This window comes from Macaca fascicularis, chromosome 17, assembly GCF_037993035.2.
Source record: "Macaca fascicularis isolate 582-1 chromosome 17, T2T-MFA8v1.1".
NCBI classification, from domain to species: Eukaryota; Metazoa; Chordata; class Mammalia; order Primates; family Cercopithecidae; genus Macaca; species Macaca fascicularis.
In genome coordinates, this window is record NC_088391.1 from 32,070,187 (window position 1) to 32,090,358 (window position 20,172).

Below are 20,172 nucleotides of genomic sequence, written 5' to 3' on the forward strand. Positions count from 1 at the left end.
CCTTCTCTCTGTGTCCTCATATGGGCTTTTCCCTGTGTGCTGAGCCCCCTGGTATCTCTTCCTTTTCTTAAAGGGACACCAGTCGTACTGGATTAGAGTCCACCCTTATGATCTCATTTAATCTTAATTATCTGTTTAAAGGCTCTGTTTCTAAATACAGTCAGTCTGTTGTCCCAGGAGTTAGACCTTTAACTTACGGATTTTCGGAGGTCAGTCCGTAATACCTTCATTCTCTCAACCAACATTATTGAGAACTTACTAAGTTCCAGACTTTGTGATAAATGCTGTGGAAACAGAGATTAAAAAATAAAGTATCCATACTGATACAAATAAATGATCAAATAAATAAATGGGAAAGGAGACAATTCTACCACAGGGAAGACCATTGAAGAACTTACGTAGTAGATTCTGTGCCCACATAAAAGTGGATCATAATTTCCCACTCTCTAAGTATGGACTATGTGGATTGTGACTTTCTTCCAAAGAATACGGTATGGAGTGGAGAGAAAAAGACTAACTTTACATGGAGAAAGCTGTCAATCACTCCCTTGGTCAGGTGCTCAAGGTCAATATCAACAGTGATAGGTCATGTTGATAGTATGCACCCTAGGTATGATGTGATGAAAATGGCACTTTATCTCTGTGATCTTCCTCAAGACCGCAGCACTTCAGTCTCATAATGAGAAAAACATCAGATAAAACCAAACTGAAAGATGACATTTTGCAAAAACTGACCGGTATGCCTCAAAACTATCAAAATAATCAAAAACAAGGAAAATCTGAGAAACTGCCACAGCAAGAGCTTAAAGAGACATGATGACTAAATGTAATGTGGTATTGTGGCACAGAAAAAGGACTTCAGAGAATAACAAAGGAAATCTGAATAAAATGTGGGCTTTAGATAATAACAATATTAGCTATTAATTGTAACAAAAGTGCCAGAGTAAGATGTTAATGACAGGGGACATGGGGTTATGGGAACTCTCTGGACCAGCACTACAATTTTTCTATAAATGTAAGACTGTTCTGAAATAGAAAGCTAGATCCTGCCAGCCCTGAGGATGGGGAGATAGAAGAGTAATCAGACAGCGAATGCATGTGAGAAGTGCTGTAAGGAAGGCCCACACCGCTGCTGATCACAGGTGGCTTCTTGAGGAAGAGGAATACCTGGACATGTGGCGCAGGGCCTAAGAACAGGGGTACAGGTATGTTCTGCCTGACCGTGGCCCAGAGGAGGGAGGCCCAGTTGTGCTGGGAAATGGGAGTACTCAGGGAAAGCTTTTGGGTGACATCTGAGTTGAGTTTTGAAGGATGAAGAGAAATTAACTAGGGGTAGAAAGGGAGAAGGTAGGAGTGGAGATGAAAAAAGCATTCCTTGCAGGAGGAACAGCAAGTGACACAAAGGTCTCAGAGCTGGGGTGTAAGGCTCTATGAAAGGACCTAGGGAGTACAGACAGGTGATGAAAGCCAGGGTGAACAGGTGGGTGCTTTGTGTATCTTGTTAAGGCATTTGGGTTTTACCCTTAAGGCAATGGAGAGTGTTGAAGGATGTCACCCCAACATAAATAGGCTCACCAGAGTAAAGTGAAAGAAAATAAAGGGAAGTGGAGAAAGAAGCCTGCGCTGGTGGAACTTTGACCTGGAAGGAAGGCCAAGGATAATTCTCTCAAGTAACTGTTTAGGGAAGAGTGAATAGTCAGTGACCGGTAAGGCCAAATCCCAAGAGACTAAGGGGAGAGAAGAGTGCACTCTGATGACACTTGTTCATCTATGGGCTGAGCCCGAGGACTGTGTTTCCTACTATGAGTCCCATCTCCCTCCAACCAGGAGCTGAAGCAAGCGGTGTAGGAGTTGCTGGTTGGTGTTCTCCAGCCATCACCAGTCCTCTGGAGAACGCAGTTCCTCCTGGGAGCCTTCTTTTGAGTTTAGTTTCAAGAAGAATGCAGGTGGACAGTGGTAGGAGAGAGGATTTACTTTTTCTCGCAAGTTGAGGCTTCTCTGGGTTCAACCACGAGCAAATCCAGTGGCACCTCGGTGTATCTTCTGTTGGACATCTGTCCTTGACAAATGATGGTGGGGTGGAAGTGGGATGTTCTACAGCTGTCCATGGCCCAGGGGTGTTTCCCTTATCACCCCAAGGATTCACTGTGTTCGAGGGAGAAATTAAAAATTTCCCTGGAGCCTTTTGGCTGGAGGGTGTGGGATATGGGATGTGGCCTGGGTTCCTACGACCTTATTTATGGTGCTTGGGCACTTTGAGGCAGAATTAGAAGAGATTACAGAGTTCCTGGGGGAAAAAGAGGTTGGGGGTAATGAAGCAAACCTTCAGTGAAGACCACAACTCTGTGCCTAAACTACATGCAGGAGTTCCATAGTTACATAAACTGGATGGATTAACTGGTCTCAGAGCCTAAAACATGTTGCTACAAATTTAGGGTTATTAATAAATCCCACATGACTTAAAAGAAATTAAGGCAGGTTGCTAGAGCCTTTTCTAGGCAGAGAGAATTTTAATCATTGGCTAGTCTTTTTCTTCCCCCTCAAAGTCATTGTTCTGTAAGTGCAGAAGACTTCTGACTTGGGTCTTCCTTTGCATCTGACAGCTTGAACTCACTTGCTTTAAGTGGGTCACAATCCACTTTTGAAATGGAAATGAAGTCTGCATGGCAGCCTCTGCCTCAGAACCCTGGGACCCAGGCCCAGCCAGGACACGGTGGAGCCTGGTGTTATAAATTTCTCTATAGATCTGAGAGCAGTTTTACACCATTGATCTCACGTCACTCAGAATCGAGATGGAGTGACAGCTGATAAACTGCATGGTGACAGGCTATGGCCTTGGAAAAAAAAAATCCAGATGTGGGATTAAAAAAAAAAAAAAAAGAGCTGATGGATTAGTTATTGGCCCTCGAATTCCCCTTACCCTGGATTTCTTCCAACCATTTTAGAAGCATTTATTTTCGGGTAATTTTACAGTTGTCTCTTTGTCCTTCAGAGGTGCTTTGGTCTATGAAACCTCTCAGGGAATTTAGATGAAATCATTTTTATATGTATTGCCTGACAGCCCCTGGAAGTCCCAGAGCCCTGCTCTTAGGTCTGAGCCTTTAGGAAGCTTTTACCTGCACATTCAGGGGACTGGGGATGCAAGTAAACCATTGATATTCATGCTCATTGATGATTCTGTAGCAGAATTACCCAGCCTATAGCCCTCAAACACCACTTGCTTTAATGGGGCAAGTGGGGAGGAAGGTGCATTGGTCGGTGTGGGAATGGGAGATGGGTTTCTCCTTGGCCAATATTTAAATGAGTGGGTTTTTTTTTTTTCATGCTAACAATTAAACTTTTTGAATCACCTTTTGATTCCAGCTCCTCTGTCCAAAGGGCCTGGGACACCTTCAGAAAGATTTTGAGTAGGCGAGGTGCGAGGGCCTGTGTTGGAGAGATTGGGGAATGTGGTGGATCATTTGTGTTTGGAGGATGAACAAAGGTTGAATTCTTGCTGCCCTGGCTCTGAGCTCCTGCTTTGGTGTCCAGTGTGGGAACCTGAAATGGGGAAGAATGGGCTGCTCTATGCATTGAACCGCGAGCCCTCCCGGGCATGGCCATTCGTAGGGCATCAATCTTGCTTTGCTTTGCCTCGGAGGCCTTGTATAGAGGCCTCTGGTCTCAGGGGACAGAGAAGAAGGTTAGATGGAGGGAGCAGAGCCCCCACAGGGAAAAATAATGTGACAAGCTGTCAGAACATCGCGACTGGGTGACTCCTGTTCCCTCAGTGGCCAGGGGGCCCCGCCGGGCCCTGCATCCTTCAGGGCTGGGAGCTGGAAAAAGGGAACAATATAGGATGTGTGATAGATTACACACCTTTCCATCAAACTCCAGTGGGGACTTTTGCTGGACTTTTGGAAAAGGAGAAATGGAGTGGCTTTCCCCAGGAGTGGAATGTTGTGAGTAGATTATTTTGGAGACGGAATTCTAGGAATAAGGTGCCATGAAATCTTTAAGGACCGGAAAGGCTGCCCATTGAGGTCAACTGTGCAGGTAGGCTTCTAGGAGAAAATACAGGGGGCAATGGCAAAATATAACTTGTTTAAGTCTGGGATAGGGTTTCCATAATGTAGGATGATTATATCCATCAGGGTGGGCCAAGTTATGCTTCAGTAACAACCCCCAAGTCTTAGTGTCTTCAAACAGCAAAGTTTCTTTCTTTCTTACTCTCTAAGTCCATCATGAATTGGTTGGGGGATGTGCTACATGCTGTTCTCACTTGGGTACCCAGGCTTATTGACCAGCCACCATCTGGAACTTTCTCCTTGCTGTGGCAGAAGGGAGAGGGTATGGAACAAGCTGTGGATTAACTTTTAAAGTTTCCACCCAGGTATGACAGACATCACTTCTGCTTACATTTCTTTGTTCATTTCAAAGTCCTGAAAATGTAGAAGAAAGCTCATTGGTTGTTAAAGGGATGGCTTGAGAAACCAGAGTAGGACAGTTGGACAAAACCTTTAGACAAGAGAAGTGCTAGGACATGTATTCTGAGCTTGCCTTCCCTTCTCAAGTCTTAGACAAATCCTTACCTTTTTTTCTTTTCTTCTTCTTCTTCTTTTTTTTTTGGTGGCAGGAAAATAGCAATTGGGAGGAATGCTGGTCAATGGCATATGTGCCTGTAAATTCAAAGAAGGTCAGAAATAAATTAGAAGTGTTCTCATGTGACACATTTCTTCAAGTATAGGGTAAATTATAGTTTCAGACTAATTAGTGGGGAAATCTCCCGAGAGTGAAAGATCAAGTATTGGTAATGGGATTACATGTCCTCTCACTTACACTTGGGGAAAACTTGCATAAAGCATCTTCATTAATTACAGTCCTAATGGCTTTTACTTTTACTACCATCAACCGACCACCAAGATCAAAAACATTTTACTAAGCAGTTTTCAGAATGTGGAACTAGGCATGCTGAGTGCTTTACAGTTTGGTTAAATCACCTGTTTAACCAAAAGTACTCAAGACAGAACTACTTAGGACAACTAAACAAATACTGAGAGCAACGTGAATATGAATATTAACACTTTGGGAGGGCTGAAGAACAAATATTTTTTGCAGGGTAATCTTTGCAGAAGGGATCATGAATGGTATTTAGGAAGAATTGAACCAGAAGAATTTAATTCATTATTGTGTATGTCATTCACAGTATGAGGCAGTGGGGTATAAACTCTTGCCCTCTAAGGTGTGGTGGTCAGTGGGGAAGACAGTCACACTGTCTTCATAATGTCAGTCATGCTGCCCAACTTTAGTGTAAGGTGGTTAGTTATAGATAGAGATTTGCCCAGGAAAGGAGATCAGATTCTAGGAACTTATTTGAGGAGAGAAGATAGTGCAGTGAACTCCTTGTGAGAAGGAAGGAACTGTTTCAGGCCAAGCATTGGACTTGGGAGTATGCATAGGGTAAGGATAATTGCTGCTGTGTACTCTCAAAGCTCAATTATAACCACCAGTATCCAAAAGAACTGGGGACTAAAGTATCCCATTAGAGATGAATATAGTATTCGTTTGTCTTTGGAAGTAGGCAGGTATAAGCAATACATAAAACAATATTTTAATACAGAATCTAGAGAATTGGAGGAGGCACAGGTTACCATCTGGGTCTCCTCGTCTAAACACTCTAAGGTGGTTCAATGAAGTGGATAATTCTTACCCTACCTATCTCAGAGTAGAGGTGAGGGTTCTGTGATATAAAGAATGCAGGTCTTTTATGAACTGTAAGGCATCATATATATTAGGCCATAGTGCTGATGGATATGCTTAAACTAAAGAGACATTAAGCTAATTGTGCAGAGACAAGTGTGGGTGAGAGATGACACAAGAAAGGAAGTGGCTTGGGGTAGCTGCTGATAGGCAAGTCGGGGGCTAGGGCTGAAGTCCATCGGAAAGTTTTGATGCCCTTGAACCGTGGGCTGCGGAACAGTGCTACAGGGAAGAAAGGTAGCACTCTGTTTAGCTGGGGATAGGAGAGGCTAGAGGCTGGATATTGGTTAGACAGGAGGTTGTTCACTGCTTCGTGCTCAGTGCGTGGCATTAAGAAGTCACCAATAAATATGTGTTGAATATATTGAATGAATGGAGAAGTGAAAAGACCCAACTGTCTTGGCCTTAGAGCTCTTCTGAAGTAACATCTCCCTCAGTTGTATCAGGGGCACAGATATTGACTCCCTGTCCTGCACACGTGCTGAAGACTCCTTTTGGTTAATTTTAGCAAATGTGAGCCAGGAGATGGGGGCAGGGCAGTATCAAAGATTCAACTCAACATGGGCATCTTAAGGCTGGTCAGGTCTTGGACAGCACTACTAGGAAGTCCTGGTGCCACAGATGCAGATGCAGAAGTTTGGCTTTCTCCTGGTTCCATAACTAGAAACACTTGACCCCTCTTTCCTGAGAGCCTCCAGACTGACTTTGGCTCCCTAAGACAGGGCTGGCTTCCTCCCAGCCACCCCTGCTTGACTCCAGCTGGCCAGGGCAGCTTAAGCCTTCAGGCCTTTGCTGAATCTTTCTTCTTCATCAAGGGCCTTTATGGTTATGGCATCGCTGCTTCCCAGCCTTCATCTCTCCTGTTGCCAAACCCAGCTTGAAGGTGGATCTAGTTCATTTACAGTTAAGCTCATATTACATGTCATTTATCAAAATTACATTCATATATTAAATTCTGTCTCTAGGAGAAAGGGGCATAATCCTAGGACAGATCTTGGGAAGTTTGCCACTGATACATCCCTTTAATCTGTCCTGGCTGGATCTGCAGGCACTCCTATCCTACTCTGTAGGTGCTCACCAAGGCTTTTTAAGATGCAGCCCTCTGCTGATAATATAGCAATAATACTTCTAATGATGGTAACGGGTGTCGAGTACTTGCTTTTAGGCAGTTCACATACTTAATTTAATTCTCTTAGCAGCTCTGTAAAGTTGGTCTTATCATGGTAAGTTTCAAAGAAACCAAGGCTCAGAGAAGTTAATATCCTCAAGGGCTCTCAGCTGGTTAGTAGAAGGAAAGACTTAAATCCAATTCTAATGGTGCAAAAACCCAATGCTTTCCATTATATGAAGCTGCACCCCTATTTCACCACCTTCTTACTCTCAAGGGCTCTTTGGGTCCTCAGTCTCCTCTCAGAGGCCCCTCAAGGTTTGCAATGTGCAGAACTCCAGCTTCTCCATCTGGAGCCCTGATCCCTTGCCTGCACTCCCACTCTGTTTTACTTGGGCATCTTGTTTGTATACTTGGCTATAATTTCCCACCCAGTAGGCAGCAAACAAAATTCATCATATCATTTCTCCAACTGATAATTTTTTTCTGATCTCTCTTTCTGTCACCATCACAGAATCTTTCAATGCTTCAGATAGGAAGTAGGTTTACATTTTCACTCCCCCTCATCTCCTCTAACCATCAGTTTTGTTTTGTTTTTGTTTTTGTTTGAGATGGAGTCTCACTCTTACCCAGGCTGGAGTCCAGTGATCTCAGCCCACTGCAACCTCCACCTCCCAGGTTCAAGCGATTCTCCTGCCTCAGCCTCCTGAGTAGCTGGGACTATGGGTGTGCGCCACCACGCCCAGCTAATTTTTGTATTTTTAGTAGATATGGGACTTCACCATGTTGATCTTGAACTTCTGACCTCAAGTGATCCGCCCCCCTCGGTCTCCCAAAGTGCTGGGATTGCAGGCGTGAGCCGCTGCATCTGAATCTATCAGTTCTTTTTTAGGGTTGTATGATGCTTCCAAATGTTTCTTGCAGTTATTTCTGATTTCCCAGCCTATGGCCCCCATCTTAGGTCAGGCCCTCTCCACTCAGGCCTGAAAGCTTGAAAGAGCTTCTGAAGTGAGCCAGCTGCTACAACACATGGCACCGCTACACACATCAGAGAAAGTCTTTTTTCCTCTGGGTAGATGCAGTCCCACACCAGGGCACGAGGCTTGGCAAACAGAGCACAGGCTGGAATTGCCACTGACTCCCCCGTCAGGGGAACTTGTGCAGTGAACAGCCTGCACATCAGTGCATGGTGACCCCTGAAGTGAAGACTCACCTTACCTTATATTCTTTACAATTTAAAACATCTCATCTGGAGTGATTTCAAGATATTCAACAACTGGTATGTCATGGACATTGACCAATTAGAATGGACACTGATCTTAGCCTGGGGGCAGGTCTGCAGGCTTCCCACTGAGCCAAGCATTAACCCTTTAACTTCTGGATTGTGGGAGGCTGAGGAGATAACTAGGGGAGAGGCTAGGGCAGTACTAGTGATTTATACCACGCCGTGTAGCTGTACTTGAGTATTTTAACAATAAGCACATTACTGGTGCATCGGTGCTTAGCCCACCCTGAGGAACCCTCTACAGGCCCCAGTCTAACTCCATTCATCAATGGCGCCTTATTATTTCCTACACTTGGCAAACACCAATTTCCACTGGCAACAAGGACCTCCACATACATGATTGTTTTAGGATAGGCTTAAATTTAGGTGTGATTATCAGAGCAGGTTCAGGCTATTTGGAGACATGCCTCCAGGGGGCGCTCAAGATGACCGCGTCTTGCCCAAACCTCCCAATCATTCCATTCACCAACAGCCCCTTTCAGGAGGATATCCAACCTGGCGTTAAGATTTACCGGGATCCATAGAGACATGCAAATGGGCTACAGGGTAGGGGAGATAGATTTTAATTCTTTGTATCTAGATTTATAGATGGACATCTGTCTACTTGCCTATCTATAAAATATTAAGTTTTACCTTTTTGCATACTACCTTCCATTCCAACAGGTAGTCCTTAATTATAGGACTTTCACTGGACATAGAGTAGAAGCTGCTTGAAGAGCCAGAGGGGCAGGAGAGAAAGGGGTATGCTTCTGGGAGTGTGGATGAGGGTGTACTATGAGTTTTCCCTTTGTTGGGAGAGAAACAGGAGTGCCATGCCCTAGGGAGGGGCAAGGCCTGGGAAGGGGTGGTGCTTCTAGGGAGTCTTGCTTTCTGGGTCTCCCAGCCTTACCTGAAGAGACCGTATGTGTCCCGGTGTACCTGCTGTGACTCAGTGATGGGGGTGGGGGGTGTCACTGCAGAAGCCCCTGGGACTTTTGCTTGAATCTGGAGATGGAGCCCCAATACTAACTGCAATTAATTTCTGACTAGCTCAGCAGGATGGTGGCTTACAGTTGGACTTAGTAAAGAAAATAAAGTGATGAATTTTTTTTCACACCTGGATTTTTAAACAAAATTGTATAACTACCTTAAAGTTTTCTCCAGGTCTCTGTCTTATACCTCTGTCTCTGCCTCTTAAAACTTTTTTTTTTTTTTTTTTTGAGACGGAGTCTCGCTCTGTCGCCCAGGCTGGAGTGCAGTGGCGCGATCTCGGCTCACTGCAAGCTCCGCCTCCTGGGTTTACGCCATTCTCCTGCCTCAGCCTCCTGAGTAGCTGGGACTACAGGCGCCCGCCACCGCACCCGGCTAATTTTTTGTATTTTTAGTAGAGACGGGGTTTCACCGTGGTCTCGATCTCCTGACCTTGTGATCCGCCCGCCTCGGCCTCCCAAAGTGCTGGGATTACAGGCGTGAGCCACCACGCCCGGCTTAAAACTTTTTTAAAAAATTAATTAATTACACTTGTACACATTTATGAGGTACATGTGAATTTTGTTACATGCATAGATTGTGTAGTGGTCAAGTCAGTGCTTTTAGGGTATCTATCACCTGAATAATGCACATTGTACCCACTGACTAATTTCTTTTTATTCACCTCCCCGCTCCCTCACCCTCCTGAGTCTCCACTATCATTCCACTCTCTAAGCCCATGTGATCACATATTTTAGCATCCACTTGTGCGTGAGAACACGCAATATTTGATTTTCTGTGCCTGGCTTGCTTCACTTAAGTCAATGACCTCTAGCTCCATCCATGTTACTGCAAAAGACATAGTTTCATTCTCTCCTGTGGCTAAACAGTATTTCATTGTGTATATATACCACATTTAAAAAATTAATTCTTTGGTTGATGGACACTTACTGCTTATGTCTCTTAACCCATCTCTGTTTGCATTGCTTTTTGTCCTTCCCACGTGGATCTCTTGCTTGGGGCAGCTCTACTGTAGTCATTAGGGGGAGGAACTCGACTTTGCTTGGTTCTGTTTCCATGAACCCTGACTGAGCGGTAGAACCCAGAGGGACAGCGGCAGTCTGTGGACCTAGGGAAGGGAGAGTTAGCCATTAATCCTGTCTCTGTCCTGAGTCTAAGGCACCAAAAGGGTCCTTGGAGGACAACTTGACTCCTCAGATTCCTTTTCCTCTTCTTCCATAGAAAGATAACCCTGAATTTTATCTGGGCACATGGCCATCTAAAATAAAGACCACATTTCTCAGTCTTCCCTGTAGCTAGGTATGGTTATGAGAATAAATTCTGGCAATAAAATATAAGCAGAAATGTCATATGTGACTTTGGGGAAACGGCCTGGGGTACTGTGATCTTCTTTGTCTTTATTTTTGTCATCTAGAATAGGAGTTGGCAAACTTTTTCTGTAAAGGGCCAGATAGTAAATATTTTCAGCTTTGTGGGCCATATGGTCTTTGTTGCAACTAGTCAACTCTGTTATTAAACTGTGAAAGCAGCCATAGACTATATGTGAACAAATGGGTGTGGTTATATTCCAATAAAACCTTATTTATTAAAACAGGTGGAAGATGGGATTTGGCCTATGGGCTTTGATTTGTCAGCCACTGGTCTAGAATACATATGTGATAGCTGGAGTGGGAGCAGCCACCCTGGACCATGAGGTGAAAGTCATGTACTGAGGATGGCAGAGAAACAAACTAGAAGGAGCCTGAGTCCCTGTTATCACAGAGCCGCCCTGTGAGCTCTTTGGCTTGGATTTATGTGAGAGAAATAAGCTTCTATGTTGGTTATGCTAAAGCATAAGCAAATGAACCTAATCCTGATAAACAGATCGTTCATGTGTGCTTAAGCCCAGCTGACCAGACTAGGAGACTATTTAAGAATATGGGATTAAAGCTCCAGCTAGGAATAAAGTGTGCATTTTTTTCAGGGGTATATTCTGTACTCTGAATACTTCCAGAATTTCCCACCCATCTTGATTAATCAAGGACACAATCAAAACGTTGGGATTGGTCTTCCTGTGACCCACAAGGTGGTGAACAGCACACAGCGAAAGTTGTTGCAACTGACTTGTGGTCCATGTCACAGGTGCTGGGGTTGGCAGCATGTAACATTCCCCAGCAGCAGGGCCTTGCCAGCTCTCCACACTGGAACCCAGCACGCTGACACATCTCTAATGAGATTTACAATGTGTAAATGCAAATACACTGAGTTTTAGCACCTTTTAAAAATTTTGGCTGTCAGTCAGAACCTGTCCCTGAAGTCAGTAATGTTGGAAGAAGCTCTGGAGTCCTTTAGCAATCCTCCTGATGATTTAGTTTCATGTGTTCCAGCGACTGACTCTGCTGCGTTCCTGGGGAGATCCAGAAGCTCGGTTCTTAGGATTTGGGAGTCTTATGCAAATAAAAAAGAATGATGGAGTAACTGAAAATTTAAAAGTTGTAGAAAAACACTGGAACTCGGCTCCAACTTCAAAAATATTTTCTTCTATTTCCTCCAAAAATATTCTTTTTTCTTTTTTTGAGATGGAGTTTCACTCCTGTTGCCTAGGCTGGAGTGCAATGGCACGATCTTGGCTAACTGCAACCTCTGCCTCCCGGGTTCAAGTGATTCTCCTGCCTCAGCCTCCTGGTAGCTGGGACTACGGGCACACACCACCATGCCTGGCTAATTTTTAAATAATCTTTCATAGAGACGGGGCTTTACCATGTTGTCTAGGCTGGTCTTGAACTCCTGACCTCAGGTGATGCGCCCACCTTGGCCAATCAACGTGCTGGGATTACAGGTTAAGTAATCAGGCTGGGATTGAGCCACCGTGCCTGGCCTGAAAAATATTCTTTTTACAGCTGCTGCAATGTTGTAGTTGACCCCACTAGGAGCCTTGTTCATTTTTCTTTTGCTCCAAGAAATCCTGCTCTTGCTTCTGGGTCCAGACATCCATTTTACAGAGGACATGGGTTTGTTATTCCTGGAGAAGAGAAAGCTGAGTGGTGCCCACATTCTGTCTTCAAGCATTTAAAGCTGTGTGTGTACATGGAATACTGTGCAGACATAAAAAATGAAATCATGTCCTTTGTAGCCACACGGATGCAGCTGGAGGTATTATGCTAAGCGAACTAACCTAGGAACAGAAGACTGAATACTGCATGTTCTCACTTATAAGTGGGAGCTAAACATTGAGTACCCATGGACATAAAGACAGGAACAATAGACACCAGTGCCTACCTGAAGGAGGAGGGTGAGGATCAAAAAACTACCTACTGGATATATACTTATTGACTGGGTGAATAAATCATTCATACGCCAAACCCCAGTGGCATACTATTTACCTGTTTAACAAACCTGCACATATACCGCCTGAACCTAAATACATTTTGAAAAAAAAATTTGTGTGTGTGTATGTGTGTGTGTGGTGCTTAATGAAGAAGTTGTGGGCAAATTGTTGCTTATATTTCATGAAAGAGGGGAGGAAGGTGCTACTTTCAAAGTACTTTTTTTCAGAGTAATTACTTTCAGAGTAATTTTGATGAGGCCTAAAGAAGAAACATCTCAGCCTTCAGAAGGATGGATTGCTCCCCTGGGAAGCTGAAATAAAATTTCTAATCTGAGATGGCAAAGGGTGGGGTGAGGAGTACAGAGTTCAGAACCACAGGTGATCCACCTGCCTTGGTCTCCAAAAGTGCTGGGATTGCAGGTGTGAGCCACTGCACCCGGTCTCAAAAATATTATTTTTACAGCTGCTGGACCTGGCTTCACATCCTAGCACAGCCTCTCACTTACTGATTGGCTTTGGGCATGTTGCTCAACCCCCCTGCACCTTAGTTTGTTTTTAATGGAATGGTGATAGTGATACTGCTGATTCGCCAGTGATGCTGTTAGGAATGGATGTGATAATGTGCACAAAGGGCCAACGCAGCATCTGACCAAGAATACATTCTCAGAACATATGAAATGACAGAAGAGACCTCATTGCTCCTGTGCAGGTCAGACATTTGGCTTAAGTGAGGCAGCTTGCTGGACACTGGGCACTCTGTGTCTATCCAGGTTGGATTAAACTGTAGGACCAGAACAACTTCCACTGTGAAGGCTTTCCTGGTTTCCTTCCTTCATGTCTTCACCTTCTGGAACTCAGGTCAAATGATGCCTCCTCTGAAATCTTCCAGTCTTCCCTGGCTCCCATGGCTATGTCAGAGCCCTCACCACATACTCTCAGGACCCTGTAGACCTTGCTTTGTTACTCTGGCCTCAGCAGCTGGTGTCTGTGATTATGGGATTATTTGATTAATGCCTGTCTCCCTGACCAGGCTGTACATCCTGAGAAGGTAATGTTTGTTTTTCTTACCATTGTGTCCTTAGCAGCCAGCAGAATACCTGGCACATAATAGGTGCTCAATAAATATTTGTTGAATCAATGAGTAAATGAAGTCAGTGTCCCTCTGGTTGCATTTATATTGGTGCTGTCTGCTCTGCTCTCTCAGATCAATTTATGTAACTATTTTCCTAACATGACCAGTTCTGCCCTTTGCCTCCAGCTTCATGAGTCTCTGTGGGGTAAGGGTGGAGGGTCTTTACCTTGGTGAGCTCAAAAACATCTGATTGTGGTGGCAGGAGGCTGACCAGAAGGTGTGGGGTCAAAAGGCTGGGAAACTGTGAGATAGCAAGAGAATTTTGCTTTATAGATGGGCTGCTGCCTAACTATCTGCTTTCAAAGGCTTCAGGCTAATCAGAATTTCAAAGGACACTTAGAAATGTAATAGGATTCTACCTGCAAGAGTGATGAGTGAGGCACCGGAACTGTTTATTTCTCTAGTTTCTATTCTAGGCTTGTTTCGAAGATAGCTGGGCTCTTCTGATTTTATTTTCATTCATGCACAAAATGGAAAAATCAAATGCAATGGCAGGATGGCAGTGATGGCAAGGCCACAAAGAAATAGTGCAGCCAGCTTCTTGCCTCAGTTATTCTGGGAAACAGAGAATCACGGCAAGTGAGCAGCACTGTGTCATTCTTAGTCCATTGTCAAGATAATGGGATGTCGTCATTTACACAGGTCCTAGGAAATAGGGGACAAATTTCCTCTTTCCTTCTTCATAACAGCCTTAGCCATTCTTCCTGGGTTAGACAGATCCTCAAACAAACAGAATGTCATGTACAAAGTGTTAAGAATCCGCTTTGAAGTCAAAATGACTAGAATGAACACTTTACATTGTTTTTATAACTGTTGCTTTTGACCATAGTAGTCTTGGGGAAAATTGTGTAGAAGAAAAAAATAAAACGACCAAAACAATCCTTTCTCAAAATTGCGGTGGGGGAGGGAGGGGAGTATGCAAGTACAGGGAAAGCATGCAAGTACATATGGTATTTAAAAAGATCTGCACCTGCTTTTCTCAGACCAGCTGGCAGACTATTCACAGAAAAGTACTGTTCTTTCTGGAAATACTCAGGACTGAAAGCATCTGCAAAGGAGTTGACAGAAGCTTTCTCAGATTGATTGCATGAAGACAGTGCCAACCATCATTTTAGAAATTTGAACTGAATTAGAACAGGTACTGTGTTTTAAAGCTGTGGTTTTGAGGTTTTGACACCCTGTAAGTTTTACATATGCCCAAGAAATGGCAGAAGCAGCACACATCTGCTTTGCACATAAAATTGTCATTTCCATATCTAGTTGCTTTATAACCAGATTCTTGTGCTACTTTGCGATGCAGTGGAACAAGAGTTTTTATCAGCCTCACCTGAACAACAGAGACATCGGGCAACAGCTGGGAGGTGGCCTGTGCAGATCGTTAAGCTTGATCCCATCCTCTTGGGCCTCTGAGCCCAGCATTCAGAGAATTAATTCTTTGCACGGGGCCTCTGCATGACCTGCCCCTCACCCCTTGGTCAACCTGGAGCCTGCATCCTTGATTCTGGTTCTTGAAGTCTAACATCTTGGAGACAGTTACTGAAATTTAATGGAAATCCTGTGAAAAGAGTGATGTATTTGGACCAGATTGATAGCTATCTTAAAAAGCTGTGCCTGGGCATGATTCCTGAGAAACTGCATTTAGTCTGTCACAGAGCACATGAACCCAAAGGGTACAAATACCCAACTCTGCTATTTAAAACCACCCAGGGCTTTCACTGTGCCTTTTGTTGAGTGAAATTGCATTATCTAATGAACAGTCAATGTTCAGCTGACACCTGAGGGTTCAAATAGCTAATCCTGAACTAAATTTACTGATTTGTTCTCTGTTTCTAATTGTTAGCATTGTTGAGCTTGTTCTCCTAATGTTGAGCCCCTCTCGAGGCCCTGACTCTCAGCCCATGAGTTTCAGCCTGGAACACCTGTGGGCTCTGGAACCACAACTGTTATAGTTTAGAAGTAATGGAAGCTGTGCTGACTATTGGACCCACTTGTGACTTTAATTCACCTACCTCCTTTATTTTTTCTCATTCATTCATTTTTTTCAGTCACTCAAAACAAATTTATTTGTGAGGGACTCTGCAGGTGCTGAGCCTAACGATTCTGTCCCGGCTCCGAGGAGTTTGTGGTCATTGTCAATCCCAGGATGCTGTGGTAACTCACTCAGGCTTTGGGCTTTCACTCTCTGGATCTCAGATATTGGAGTAGACCATGTCTCTGATTTCTCAGAGCCTGTAAATGCAGGGTCAAGGCCTGGCTTTCCTGGTATGAAAGTTTCCCCACGTATTTAGTGATGTAGCACTGCATGGCAGTGGCTAAGTCTAATGTGTTGATTCTGTATTACAGAAGAGAATGTCTTTCATCTTTTCACCACGTAGAAGTCCAGCATGGTATGTCAGAGCACCTGGAGGGAAAGGACCATATTTTATTCATTGCCTTCTCAGCTTCTGGCACAAAGCCTAGCATGTAGTAGGAGCTTTCAAAACGAATAGTGTGAACGGATATATCTGCTCAAAGTGCGTATCTTCCTCCAGGATCAGTGAGGTCATTTTTCCAGATAAAGAGAAACTTTATTCTTCCAGTGCATAGTTCAGCTTCTGAAATGGAGACAAGACAAAAGAGAATGACCCATCACCTCCCCATGAATGCAGCCAAACTGGATGTGACAAGATGTGGCACCAGCCAGCAGAGTTCATCTTCTCTGTCCTGCAGAATGTTGTTGATGAGGCATGGACCCTTACTGAAGGTGTGACTTGGCAGAAAGGGGCTGTGTCCAGAGACCAGAAGTTTAGGGACCAAAATAATGCAACCACTTCCCTTCTACACATCCCTTCCTGGAACTGGCATTTCAATTGTTCAACAAATTGCAGGTGAGCTTCTGTTCTGATTGGGGATGTAATAGTGAGCCAAGCAGACAGAGTCCCAGTCTTCCTGGAGCATTTCATAGAGCATTCATGTGCCGATGTGGGAGTGTGTGTATGATCTATAAATGCAATCAATGCTTACAGAGTATGTTAGAAAGTGACATGGTATGGAGAGATATGAAGCAGGGAAGGGGGTAGGGGATGCTGGGGTGGGGATGATTTTAAACAGGGTGGCAGGGAAGCCTAGTTGTAAAGGTGATATTGGAGAAAAAGATCTAAAGCTGGTAAGGGAGTGAGCCACGTGGATTTCGCTGGGAAGCGTATTACAGAGGGAGCAGGGTCTATAAAACCTCAGGCAGGTTGTGTCTGGTGTGGTCAAAGAACAGTAAGGAGACCAATGTGGCTGGAGGTGTGGGGGGCGTGGGTGAGGAACACAGATCAGGTGGTGCCTTTTAAGAAAGGGAGGAACTAAACGCCCGCCACGTGTTTCTCTTTCCTCCACACTTACCAAATTCCTTCACTTTCTTCAAGGGTCTACATAGGCCAGTCATTAGGGAATCTGAATCAAAATCTTCCAGAAACGTAAAACAAGTAGTCATTGGCCCAAGATTGAATTAGAATGCTGAGATTGCTCTGCTCTGAGTCTCATGCTATATCTGTTAGGGTATATAACCATGCTATATCTGTTGGGGAGGGAAGCTTGGCACTGTAAAATTAGGCACCTTGAGGAGTTTAATAAAGGTGTTATTTACAATGATGAAGGCAGAGTGTAGGGAGAGAAAGAGGGATGGTGTAGTGTCCAAGGGATTAGCAGCACCAGGAGCTGTTGCCACTCCCAGGCCTGAGGGAACAGAGAGAGGGAGGAGTACCTGGAGCCAGTGAGGCCAGCTGTCTGGAGAGGCTCATCTTGCAGGTGCAGTGACCTTTGACTGAGGGTCTCACCAGCCCATTGTGACCCCTAGGGAGAGAGCTGAAGTAATAAGCCCAAAACGCATTATCTTCTCTCCCTCTGTCCTCCTGCTAGTGCTGCCCATGAGCTGACTTCAACTAGAAACTGGAGGGCAGGGGAGCTCATTGATGTGGTGTGCATGGGCCAAACTTCCGGATTATGGAGCCTGCTGGAGAAGAATGGAGAGTGGATCTGAAGGAGTGACTGGAAGGCATCTGACATAGGCGTGCAGGCTAGAGTGAAGAGGGGAACATGGGACCAAGCAGAAAGTGAGACTGAGGAATGGCAGCCTCTTTGTGTAAGCAAGGTGGTTAGTCCCAGGTTGCTGCATAGAAGCTGAGTAGCCTGAGGACATCTTACTGCTACCGGGAGAGGACCACCCATTCTTAGTTGTCCAATGAGTGATCACGTTTGGAGCAATGGTCATCTCTGCAGTGAGACTCTGCCCAACACCCCATCTGCCCCAAATTTATGAAGAACACCAGCACATTTACAGGTGCCCACAGATGGGAGCGCAGGATACTTGGACTTCTTGAAGGTTATGATGGCATGAAGGCAGAGCCTCATGTCTGGCCAAGGTGGGACCATACTCAGCCCATTTAGCCAACACTGCAGCTGACTGTGCTGTTTCAGTTAACTTGATATAACCAGGAGCATTCCTGGGCAGGACAGCAGAGGCTCAGAGCTGCAGCTGCTGGAGGATTTAGATTTCTCTGCCTTCAATGGCATTAGAAATTGGACTATTTGTGGATTTGGGTTTTTGTTTTGTTTTGTTTTTTTGATTATAGAGCCGACTGCAATTGATGATATGGATGACTGGAATCTCTCAAATTTCAAATTTCATTATATTTCAGATTGTCCCCAAGTCCTTACTATGCCCTGCTGGGCCTTGTGGAAACCGGCTCCTGCTCACTGCACTGCCTTCATTTGGAGGCACTTTCTTCTGGCACCCTAGTCACCCTAGAGCTATCTTCCAGGGGCCCAAAGGGCCACATTTCTTTCCAACTTTTGGCCTGGCCCCTCCAATTTCCTCTGCCTCTCTTCCTTTAACCATTTTGCTCCTTAAGTTCTACTCAGCTCAAAATCATACCTCATAGAAGCCCTCCCTGACACTCCGGACTGGGCTGAGTCATCACTTGCATGCCTTCATAGCATCTTTCCCAATAACACTTCTCACATTTGTAATTAAATTGTTCATTGACTAACTAGATGTTTCATGTCTGCTGTCCCTGCCCATATTTGAGTATAAGCTCTATATTTTGCTGCTGTCCAATGCTTGTGCATAGAAAGCACTCTATAAATATTTGAGGGAATTACTGACCAAAAGGAAAAAATAAGTTAGGAGTGGGTGTACACACATTGCACAGAAAAGAAATACAAGGAATCATAATTGAAAAGGATGTACCTGTCCACCCTCTCCTCACCTCAGTCTTTCTGGGTGCTGGGAGAGAGGGCAAGTTAGAGGCAGCAGTCAGAAGCAGTGAAAGAAAAGGGAGCATGGAGATGGGAGAGTGACAAATTGACTGCCCGGACACCTGGGGACGGTGAAGAAAAGCAGCTGTCAGATGTATCAGCACTGACCTAAAGCTCTGTAGCAAAAGAAAATCCACTCAGGCAATATAATCAGAAGAAAACTTTAAAAATGTGGGAACAGCAAACTGCCCACTCTGCTGGCTGATTTGCAAAGGTCCAGGCTTAAGGTTTGAAGTGATGACAGGTTCAGGCTATCAAACATTATTTTAACTAGTGTCCTGACATGTGGAGAATTCAAAAGCCAGAAAATCAAGTGGGCTATTTGTAAGATGTTTATAGCTCTCTGGTCCATCATGTCCGGAGCTGCACGCCCCGGCCATAGCGAATAATAATTAACGATTAAAACGCCTGAGCTCTATTCATTTCCACCTTCTACCTCCTCCCTATCTTTGCCTTTTTTCCCCTGTAGTAATACCTCATTAAAGATGGCGCTCTTCCTGCTTCTTCTTCACTCACTTTTCCCGCGCCCGGGAAAATTGTTACTTAATAGCGCAAGCGCAACATGACGTCCGACCGGAGAAACCAAAACCAACCTGGCCACGCCCTTGGCAATGAGATCATTTCCGCCTTAGCCCAACCCCTTCCCCTCCAAGTGTATATAAGGCAGTGCATTACCGCCATTAAACGAGACTTGATCAGAGCACTGTCTTGTCTCCGTTTCTCTTGTCTCTTGTTCCCCAAATTCCCACCCCCTCCTCCAGGGCCTGCTCTGACGATCCCGCGGGCTGGGATACATCAGGGCAACAAACACATCAAGGCATCAATATACTGTTATTAGAATTCACCAGCCCCAAATTATAAAGTAGTCAGGGACAGAGAATAAAATGGCACGACTAAAGCCTAAATCTTTATTTCATGATGGCAGATTTATGTGTGTAGGATGAGATGGTCTCTGTGAAGGGGTTCACATTACAAACTTGGGCCTGACAGGGTCTAAGAAATAATGGTTGGCCCCAGAGGAGGATGGAGTTAAAGTTTATAGAGAGCTCAGAGAAATGATTTAGGGCACCCGTGAGAATGACAAAGAGACTGGTGAAATAGGTGAGGAGCAGAGGGAGAAAGGGAGAGAGGTTGTCGGGGGAGGGAGGGAGGTAGACAAAAGAGGCAAATTTGACTGACAGGTACTGGCCATTGCAAGTTCTTCATTCTGGCTTCAAGTTTTGAATTAATACTGACTAATCACGATAACGTTATTCCTTTCTGGTGATGTTGATCAGCTAAAGGGCTTAGCTTCTAAGAATTGATGAAGATCTCCTCTATTCCTTTTCCCTGTGCTGGCTTTCTGTGAT

At 44.6% G+C, this 20,172-nt stretch overlaps 1 protein-coding gene and 1 long non-coding RNA gene across 2 annotated transcripts in view; both read left to right on the forward strand.

Moving 5' to 3' along the window:
* Positions 1 to 20,172, forward strand: part of OLFM4 (olfactomedin 4) — a 285,024-nt gene that overhangs the window by 89,289 nt on the left and 175,563 nt on the right. The window lies entirely within an intron of this gene.
* Positions 15,884 to 19,718, forward strand: LOC141408938 (uncharacterized). Its single transcript, XR_012426670.1, has 2 exons — positions 15,884 to 16,407; positions 17,426 to 19,718. It is a non-coding gene; the product is annotated as an uncharacterized lncRNA (long non-coding RNA).